Source organism: Myotis lucifugus, unplaced genomic scaffold (genome assembly GCF_000147115.1).
Source record: "Myotis lucifugus unplaced genomic scaffold, Myoluc2.0 scaffold_192, whole genome shotgun sequence".
NCBI classification, from domain to species: Eukaryota; Metazoa; Chordata; class Mammalia; order Chiroptera; family Vespertilionidae; genus Myotis; species Myotis lucifugus.
This window is the reverse complement of record NW_005871240.1, coordinates 1,838,424-1,847,261: the sequence shown is the minus strand read 5'-3', so window position 1 is coordinate 1,847,261 and position 8,838 is coordinate 1,838,424. Positions and strand designations below refer to the sequence as shown.

At 48.1% G+C, this 8,838-nt stretch overlaps 1 pseudogene; it reads left to right on the top strand.

The window, feature by feature from the left end:
• Positions 1 to 749: 749 nt before the first annotated feature.
• Positions 750 to 8,838, top strand: part of LOC102427454 — a 32,411-nt pseudogene continuing 24,322 nt past the window's right edge.

Below are 8,838 nucleotides of genomic sequence, written 5' to 3'. Positions count from 1 at the left end.
AATGGTTCACATGCCTGGACTTAAAGGATGCCTTCTTCTGCCTCCAGCTAGTGCCTAATAGCCAGCCTCTGCTCGCCTTTCAATGGGAAAACACCACCACGGGAGTAAAGGAACAATTCACTTGGACTAGATTTCCACAAGGATTCAAAAATTTACCAACCTTGTTCAGCGGGGCACTAGCACCTAACTTGGCCAGGTTCTCGGGATGGGACTTAGGATGTGTCCTCCTCCAATACATAGATGACCTCCTATTGGCTAGTCCCACCCAGGCCCAATTCTGGGAGAGAACCAGGGCATTACTCAGGCTGCCGATGGAGGCTGGATACTGGGTGTCGAAGAAAAAGGCACAAATTTGCCAAAGAGAAGTCAAATACTTAGGCTTCAGAATTACCCAAGGCAAAAGAATGCTTGGGGCTGAAAGAAAACAGGCAGTCTGTGCTATTCCAGTTCCCACTTCCCATTGACAAATTCGAGAGTTTCTGGGAGCTACTGGGTTCTGTGGAATATGGATTCCCAGATTTTCAGAACTGGCAAAACTCTTATATGAGGCCCTAAAAGGAGAAGAAAAGGCGCCCCTTGTCTGGGGCCCTGACCACGAAAAGGCATTTATGACGATCAAAACAAAACTCATGGAGGCTCCGGCTTTGGGACTACCAGACGTATCATGGGACTTCAACCTGTTCATACACAAAAACAATGGGATAGCTCTGGGGGTCCTAACCCAGAAATTTAGGCCTGGGCAGAGACCGATGGCCTACCTTTCAAAACAAATTGACCCGGTTGCAGCAGGCTGGCCACCCTGCCTGAGGGCCTTAGCGGCCACCACACTGCTGATCAAGGAGGCAGACAAGATCACGTTGGGACAAAACCTAAACAGCAAGGTGCCCCAGTCCATCATTACCTTAATGGACACAAGAGGGCAGCACTGGATAACTCATGCCCGGATGGCCCAGTACTGAGGGCTCCTAGTGAAAACTCATGAGTAAGACTGGAAGCAGTAAAAACTCTAAACCCTGCCACCTTCTTGCCAATAGCAACTGGGGCTCCAGAACATGACTAATTGGAGGTGCTTGATGAAGTCTACTCCAGCCAACCAGACATGAAAGATAAGCCACTGCATAATCCTGACTTCATTTTGTACACAGATGGCAGTAGTTTCATGAGTGAGGGCAAAAGATATGCTGGGTATGCAATAGTTTCAGATTTTGAAACTTTGGAGGCAAAGGCGCTTCCTGAGGGATGGTCTGCCCAAAGAGCAGAACTGTGGGTATTAGTGAGGGCATTAGAACTTATCAAGGATAAGCAGGCCAACATATATAACTAGAGGCCCAGTGCACAAAATTTGTGCATGGAGGGGGGTTTTCCCTCAACCCAGCCTGCACCCTGTCCAATCTGGGATCCCTTGGGAGATGTCTGACTGCCAGTTTAGGCCCAATCCCTCTCACAATCCAGGACCGCTGACTCCTAACCACTCACCTGCCTGCCAGCCTAATTGCCCCCTAATTGCTCCCCTGCCGGCCTGATCTCACCCAACTGCCCTCCCTTGCCAGCCTGATCACCCACAGCTGCCTCCCCTGCCAGCCTGATGGCCTCCAACTGTCCTCCTCTGCCGGCCTGATCGCCCACAACTGCCCTCCCCTGACATGACCCACTTCCTCTGCCAGGACCCGCCTCCTCTGTGCGAGGCGGTGGAGATGCTGGGACCAGCCTCCTCCATGCCATGCAGAGCCGTGGGATCCCCAGGTCTTATTGTGCAGAGCAGCCACCAAGCCCCACCTCTGCTGTGCACACAGCCATCTTGTGGTGGCCATCTTGTGGCAGCCATCTTGTGACAACATCACGCCAGGGTGTGACGTCACCTAGGCTTTTATTATATAGGATGACTCGTGCTATGCCTTTGCCACTCTACATATACATGGGGCTATGTACAAGGAAAGAGGACTCCTTGCTGCAGGAGGGAAAAGAATCAAAAACCAAAATGAAATCCTGAAACTGTTAGAGGTGGTCTGGGAACCAAAGGAAGTAGCAGTCAACCACTGCAAGGGACACCAATGGGGAAAAGAATCATCAGGCAGATAGTACAGCTAAACAACCTGCAAGAGAACAAGAAATACTATCCAAAATCGTGCTGGCCCTAGAAATACCTACACCCCTAAAATATACAGTTCAGGAAGAGAAATGGGCACAGCAAGAGGGAGAAAATATGATCGAGGAAGGATGGTGGATACTCCCAGACTGCAGAATCTACATGCCAGAGCAACTAGACCAGCAGGTGGTCCTCCAGCAACATGAACTCACCCACTGGGAAAAACTGCTCTAGAAGCCTTATTGAGCTAGTACTACCTGATTGCTCGACTTCCAGCCCTCTGTGCCTCGGTCTCCCAATGCTGCATCCTTCTGTGCTCAAAACAATGCAAAGCAAGGCCCCATCAGGCCTACTGAAATACAGTGCTGCGGCCAAGCACCCATTGAAGATCTAGAGGTAGATTTCACTAAAATAGGACCAGCAGGGGAAACCAATATCTCCTGTTTTTTTTCTGTAGTTTCTTGAGCTGGGTCGAAGCTTACCCCCCACACACGGAGAAGGCAAGAGAAGTAACCAAAGCTCTACTAAGAGACATCATCCTGAGATATGGAATGCCATTAACTATGGGTTCAGACAATGTCCCAGCCTTCATGGCAGAAGTAGTTCAGCAGGTAGCTAAGACTCTAGGCATCCAATGGAATTTACACATGGCCTACCAGCCTCAGAGCTCAGGGAAAGTAGAATGCATGAATCAGGCCCTTAAGCAGGCTAGGGCAAAACTATGTCAGGAAACCAACCTGCGATGGACTGACATACTGCCTTTGGCTCTCCTGCAGGTATGTTGTACCCGTCGGGCAAAATTGGGTTCTCCCCCTTTGAAATCCTATATGAGAGACCTCCCTCACTAATCAAACTTAAGGGGGACATAAAAGAACCAGGAAACTTAGAGACTCAAAAACAGCTGCAAGGACTAGGAAAATCATCCTTAAGGTACATAGGTGAGTAACTGAGAGAATACCCATTTCTCTGGGAATAATGGTACATCCCCATAAGCCAGGGGACCGAGTCTGGGCAAAAGACTAGAAAAAGGAATCCCTCAAACCAACCTGGAAGGGGCCCTATTTAGTAATGGGGCGATATACTCCCACAGCCCTTAAAGTTGCAGGTCTGAACACCTGGATACATCACTCCTGAGTGAAGGCAGCCCACCCGCCTAGGGACAGCCAACCTGAGTGGAAGATAACCCCCAACCAAGACAACCCTTTGCAGATCACCCTTAAGAAGACAGTAAAACCTGCTGATCAACCTACACAAAAACCTAAGGACTCAGTCAGTGGACCCGATGGTCACCACCTTCTGGGCTGATCCTGGATTCGGACCTTGTATCCTTATTTATCTTTTTCTGTTAGCAATATTTTTTTATTTTAATTAAATCTTTATTGTTCAGATTATTACAGTTTTTCCTCTTTTTCCCCCCATAGCTCCCCTCCATCCGGTTGCCACCCCACCCTCTGCCCTTACCCCCCACTGTCCTCATCCATAGGTGTACGATTTTTGTCCAGTCTCTTCCCCCACCTCCCACACCCCTTTCCCCCCGAGAATAGTCAGTCCACTCCCTTTCTATGCCCCTGATTCTATTATATTCACCAGTTTATTCTGTTCATCAGATTATTTATTCACTTGATTTTTAGATTCACTTGTTGATAGATGTGTATTTGTTGTTCATAATTTGTATCTTTACCTTTTTCTTCTTCTTCCTCTTCTTAAAAGATACCTTTCAGCATTTCATATAACACTGGTTTGGTGGTGATGAACTCCTTTAGCTTTTTCTTATCTGTGGAGCTCTTTATCTGACCTTCAATTCTGAATGATAGCTTTGCTGGGTAAAGTAATCTTGGTTGTAGGTTCTTGCTCTTCATCACTTTGAATATTACTTGTCACTCCCTTCTGGCCTGCATAGTTTCTGTTGAGAAATCAGCTGACAGTCCTATGGGTACTCCCTTGTAGGTAACTGACTGTTTTTCTCTTGCTGCTTTTAAGATTCTCTCTTTGTCTTTTGCTCTTGGCATTTTAATTATGATGTGTCTTGGTGTGGTCCTCTTTGTATTCTTTTTGTTTGGGATTCTCTGTGCTTCCTGGACTTGTAAGTCTATTTCTTTCACCAGGGAGGGGAAGTATTCTGTCATTATTTCTTCAAATAGGTTTTCAATATCTTGCTCTCTCTCTCTTCTTCTGGCACCCCCATAATTCAGATGTTGGTGCGCTTGAAGTTGTTCCAGAGGCTCCTTAACACTATCTTCATATTTTTGGATTCTTTTTTCTTTTTGTTTTTCCGGTTGGGTGTTTTTTGCTTCTTCGTATTTAAAATCTTTGACTTGATTCTTACAATCCTCTAGTCTGCTGTTGGGAGTCTGTATAATATTCTTTATTTCAGTCAGTGTATACTTAATTTCTAGTTGGTCCTTTTTCATAACCTCGAGGGTCTCACTAGATTTCTTGAGGGTCTCATTAAATTTATTGGTGGTTTCTAGAAAATTCTTGAAAAACCTTATGTGTGGTTTTGAACTTTATATCCAGTAGTTTGCTTTCTTCCATTTCTGTCATTTGTGACCTGTTTCTTTGTCTCCACATTTTTTATGCTTTCCAGTGTTGATAGAGTGGCTTTCTGTGCTAGGTGTCCTATAGGACCCAGTGGCTCAGCCTCCCCAATTACCTGAGGTGGACACTCTTGGTGCACCCCTTGGTGGGCTTTGTGCACAGTCTTGTTGTAGTTAAGCTTTTATTTTTGTAGGTATCACTGGGAGGAATTGACCTCCAGGCCAATTGGCTGTGAGAATCAGCTGTGTCTGCAGTGAGAGAACTTCTGTGCTGGACATACCCTTCTGGGGCAAGACTTGCTTCAGTGGGGCTTTGGTGCTCACTGAGTCTGCCCCCTGAGTGTGTCCCTTATGGATCTGAGGAGTTGTAATCTGGATGGTCCCATTCTGACCACTGGGTACACTGGCTCTTGGATCTCTAAGGAGGTGCTAATTTTGCCTCTTCCTGAGGCGACCCAGCAGGAGCTATGGAGAGATCTGCAGATCCCTCTTCTTTGTTTGGGGTTTGGGGGTGCCCAGATGAGGCCCAGCTGTGAAGCAATGCAAGCTGCTGTGGGGCCTTGAGCCTTCTTTTGGAATTTCTGGGTCTCTTTGACCCAGCTGCAGTTTGTTAGGTAATTTTCAGATTGCAAAGGGCCAGGCCTTTCATATGCAAAAACCTCTGCGGCAGCTTGGGTGGGGCGGAGTCTCAGGGAATCAACAGGGCGGAGCAAACAGCTATGGCTGCTCCTCAGTCCTACCCTAAGAAGCCCCGCATCTCAGTGTCCCGGTAATCGCTGCAAGCACCTCTGAGAGAAAGCCACCCTTGAGTTCCGACTGATGCCAGACAGTCCAGTTTCTCCCAGTATGAGTCTGGGTCCCCAGAAACTCGCCCAGAACTGGAGTTCAGAGCAGTCAGGAGCTTGAGACTCCTTCCTGATTGAAAAAGACAACCATGTCCTCAGTTGCCAGCCCTTTCCATGTGCACCTCCGTACCTCTGCACTTTACTTCCGCACCTCCTCTGAGTCTCAGTGTGCTTTACACTTTCCTTCTAGTTGTAGAATTTCCACTCAGCCAGCCTTCCTGTGGTTCTGGATGATGTCCGTTTTCTCTTTTAGTTGTATTTTTGAAGTGGTTGTGTGAGGCAGCAATTTCCAGTGTTTACCTATGCCGCCATCTTGGTTTCTCCTCTGTTAGCAATATTAACTATCCTCTTCCTTTCCCTCCTCATTTATTGCTGTCCCCTACCAAGTACTCAACAAGATTAGGCTGGTTCTTTTACTGTCACTAAGCTCCCTTACTGAGACCTCCAGCCTTCCCGAATGTCCCTGACTAGAAATTCCCCATGTAAACTGGAAGGATTGCCTTCTCAGGAAACAGGGAGGCCAGACCTTTGTTAGCTATACTTATCAACCCAAGGCTTGTTATGACTCTGCCTCCACGTGAGCCTGGGGAGGAAAAAGTTATTGGACTGGGACAATTAAGCTGAAACACCAATGAGCGGGACACATCTGCCACAGAACTCCAGGCAAACAAGCCTATTGGACCCTACAAACACACTGTGGAATGTCTGATGGAGAGGGGTCCAGGATCAGGCCCGTAATAAAACAGGATCAGAGGTAGTGGAAGAGCTGACACAGATGAGTCAGATGTATTCCTCTCTGTCTCTTAAACCCCAGAAGACCTACGATTTAGACCCTCGGTTGTATCAGCTTCTCAACTCAACTCACCATCTCCTCAACACCACCAACCCTACATTGGCTAAGAACTGCTGTCTTTGTCTCTCCCTAGAACCCCCACAAGTTATGGCCGCTCTGGTGGCCCCAGTTAATATAACCCAATCCTACTTCACAAGAGGCCTAGATGTTATAGGGTCCGTCCTTACTAATACAGAGTTGTCACAACCAGCTCCCACATGTTTTAAAAACCAACAAGGAATGGAGCTGGTAGGTCACATACCTAACAAACAATGTAATCAAATAATTGTCAATTAACTTTTCAAAAGACCTACCTTGGTATCACCCTTCCTCAGGGATTTTCTTTGTATACAGAATAAATGCCTATTCATGTCTTCCAGCTAACTGGACAGGAACTTGTACTCTGGCATTCTTAACTCCCCAGATGAACATTATCCCCAACAATCAATCTCTTGTAGTTCCACTGGCAGCACACACCCGATCTAAACGAGCCATTCAGGTTATACCCCTGTTAAGTGGACTAGGAATCACTGCTGGAATAGGTACTGGTATTGGAGGAGTAGCCTGATCAACCTCCTATTACCAGAAATTATCAAAAGACCTTTCAGATGACATAGAACGGGTTGCAAAATCCTTCATAGCCTTAAAGGATCAAGTAGACACTCTAGCAGCAGTAGTATTACAAAACAGAAGGGGTTTCGACCTACTAACTGCTGAAAAGGGAGGATTATGCCTCTTCTTAAGCGAAGAGTGTTACATTTATTTGAACCAATCAGGAATAGTTAGAGATATGGCCCAGCAATTAAAGGAACAGGTCGCAAAAAGGAGACAGGAATTGTCAGAACCTTGGAATTCCTGGAGTAACATCTGGAATTGGACATCTTGGGCTCTCCCACTCACTGGCCCCCTCCTAATGCTTCGCATGGCACACCTTTTTGGCCCCTGTATTCTCAACATGATAACCTGTTTCGTTTCCTTTCATTTAGAAGCAATAAAACTCCAGATGATGCTTCAAACAAAGAACCTCAACTACCAATACAACCCTCTGGACAAGGAGCCATAGTTGCTGCATCTCTTCCCCATTTGACACCTCCATTCAGCAGGAAGTAGCAAGAGTGGTCAGTGCACCTTTCCTTCACACAGCACAGCAGGAAATCCCTTGTTCATACCCACCCTTAAAATAATGATGTTGTCTAAGTCTGCTCGGGGCAGCTTGAGAATCAAGACGGGGGAATGAGAATGCAGGCTGAGAGCAGATAACCCTCCCCTTACATGCTCCTCCATAACCACGCCCTTGGCTTCTGTAATCTCACTTGCTTCTGGCATCAGCCAACTGCCTAGGCTGCCACGTGTGTGGAAAGACCCCTGAATACCTGGAAACTTATCCCATCTAATAATAGACAAACATGGTAATTAACCGTACCTCTGACACGCTTCCCATTGGCTAATCAGGGCGATATGCAAATTAACTGCCAACCAAGATGGCGGCCGGCAGCCAGGCAGCTGAAGCGAACAGGAGGCTTGCTTGCTCCAGTGATGGAGGAAGCCAAGGTTCCCCGCCTGCCGCTGCCCAGCTCTGAGCTGCACTCTAAGCAACTATGTTGCAATTATAGAAGCTAAACAATCCCCAGAAACCTGCTTTCAGCCAGCCGGGCCTCAGAGCTGGAGTTGCAACAGTGTTTCAATTATAGAAGCTAAACAAAGCCCAGATACCTGCTTTCAACAGCCGAAGTCTCAGAGCTGGAGCTGAGCCTCAGAGCTAAAGCTGGCTCTCAGCTCCAGTGACAGCCATAGAAGGTAAATAAATCCCAGAATAAAAAAAAGAAAGAAAGAAAGGAGAGGTTGGGAGCTTCAGTCATCCGCCAGCCTGAAAACGGCCCTCAGCCCCTCACCCAGACTGGCCAGGCACCCCAGTGGGGACCCCCACCCTGAAGGGCGTGTGACCAGCTGCAAACAGCCATCATCCCCTCATTCAGGCTGGCCAGGCACCCAAGCGGGATCCCCACCCTGATACAGGACACCCTTCAGGGCAAACCAGCTGGCCCCCACCCGAGCACCTGGCCTCTATCCTATATAGTAAAAGGGTAATATGCAATCTGACCCTAACAGCAGAAGGACTGGGAATGACTGGTCACTATGACACACACTGACCACCAGGGGGCATACGCTCAATGCAGGAGCCCTCTGGTGGTCAGGGTGCTCTCACATGGGAGGAGCTCTGCTCAGCCACAAGCCAGGCTGATGGCTACCAGTACAGCGGTGGTGGTGGGAGCCTCTCCTGCCTCCTCAGCAGCGCTAAGGATGTCCGACTGCAGCTTAGGTCTGCTCCCCGCTGGCAAGTGGACATCCCCCGAGGGCTCCCGGGCTGCCAGAGGGATGTCTGATTGCCATCTTAGGCCCAATCTCCAGGGGAGCGGGCCTAAGCCAGCAGGTGGTCATCCCCTGAGGGGTCCCAGACTGCAAGAGGGCACAGGCTTGGCTGAGGGACCCCCCTCTCCCCCCCGAGTGCACAAAGTTTTATGCACCGGGCCTCTAGTC